Genomic DNA, 1,792 nt, shown 5'->3' on the forward strand with positions numbered 1-1,792 from the left:
GACAAAAACAAAGGAGAAAAAAAAAGAGTTTTGTTGGAGTAAAGAAAGCCCATCAACACAATTATAACGGCCATTTAGTGTTGGGAAATAGTAAGACAGACAGATTATAGGCAAAGAAGGGGGAAAAAAAAAGAAATAGATTGGTCGGTAGCACCCTCTAACAACCTGCAAAGAAGAAGGACAAACGAAGATGAATAGATGTTTGACAGTACAAAAAACCCTTAAAAACCCCACAGCAGACCACCTGCCAATTCCTCAAGGGGTAAAAAAAAGAAGCACTCCCACACAACCTTCTAGGGGTTAGTAGGCACAGGGGGTGAGCACAAGACACATAGAAACAGGGGGGGAAAAAAGAGGTAGATAGACAGACAGACAGAGGAAGACAGAAAAAGGAATAGGAAAAGACAAACAGACATTTTTTGTTTCAGTATGAGTTTTTAGTAGTAGAGGTTTTACTGCTCTCGCAACTGCATAAGGTCAAATGAGCGCCAGAAGATTAGAGCTGTTACAAGACAGTAACAAACATAAAAGAGAAGAAGGGGAGAAGGACGATAGATGTTAGATAGGAAAGAAGGAGCAAACCACACCAGAGCACTCGCCAACCACCCACAGTATGAGTTTTACGGCACTTACAACCCAAATAGGTCATATATAAGTCCTGAAGATTAGAGGTTTTGAGTACCATACATACAAAGAAAAGAAGGAGGAGAGATACGGACGATAGATGTTTGATAGGAAAGAAGGAACAAACCACATCAGAGCACCCGCCAATCACCCACAGAGACAAAGACAGAGATAAAGAGACAAAGAGACAAAGAGAAAGAGAAGAACGTTCACTGACACACTTACATGTAACCCGAAACAGCTCCCACAAATATATAGATTTGATGCTAAAATTATCACTTCTGAATCTTCCCTCACTATGTAAGACAAAGCCATCTGCTACCCTGTATTTTCTTCTTTTTTTTCTTCTTTCTTTTTAAAAGTTTTAGTAATAGTTTTACGGCACTTGCAACACAATAAGGTCGTATAAGTGCCGAAGAATAGAGGTGTTACAAGAGAGTAACATACACAAAGAAGAAGGAAGAGCGATTAGGACAATAGATGTTTGATACAAGAAATTTAGAAAGAAGGAGCAAACCACACCAGAGCACCCGCCAACCACCCATCTGTTGCCCAAGAAGCTCATCAACTCTGGCCAACATTTTCTCACCTCTCTTCTCACCTGTCTTCATAAAAACAGGTCAGGCTTACCTCAACAAATTAAGCGGGCCAGGAGACCTTTCTTAGCCAAAAAAAAGGCTCATTCCACACGCATCCACGCACGCACACAAACACACGCACCCACACATACAAGAGAGTAACAAACACAAAAAGGAGGGGAGGAAGAGACGATAGTTTTTTCATAGTATAGGAGGAAAGAAGGACCAGAGCACCCGCCAACCACCCACTCCCGCCACCTGCCACAAACCAAAGCGATCAGGCAGAAAAAGTACAAGACTACTACAACTACTAACCAACCCACAAACCCTGAACCGAACCCATAAATAGAGCAGTAAGCGAAACGCGGAAGAAAAGTTCACCCTTCTATCCCACAATATCAATTCCTCCAACAGCAAAATCTTAATCATTCTCCTCTCTGTCTGTTCCCAGAAAAGCAACAGCCAAGAAGAACAGAAAAGCAAAACAAAAAATCCACAAAAAAAAAACCCCAAAAAAACTCAGCCCTGAAGACGTCAGCTTCACGACAATTCCAAACAAACCCACTCACAACAACCCAACCACACACACA

General features: G+C 41.7%; 1 protein-coding gene across 1 annotated transcript in view; it reads right to left on the minus strand.

Moving 5' to 3' along the window:
• The window catches only part of LOC101859614 (serine-rich adhesin for platelets), a gene marked incomplete at its 3' end in the record, with an annotated part of 66,703 nt that overhangs the window by 33,817 nt on the left and 31,094 nt on the right, over nucleotides 1–1,792 (minus strand).

This window comes from Aplysia californica, unplaced genomic scaffold, assembly GCF_000002075.1.
Source record: "Aplysia californica isolate F4 #8 unplaced genomic scaffold, AplCal3.0 scaffold01152, whole genome shotgun sequence".
NCBI lineage: Eukaryota > Metazoa > Mollusca > Gastropoda > Aplysiida > Aplysiidae > Aplysia > Aplysia californica.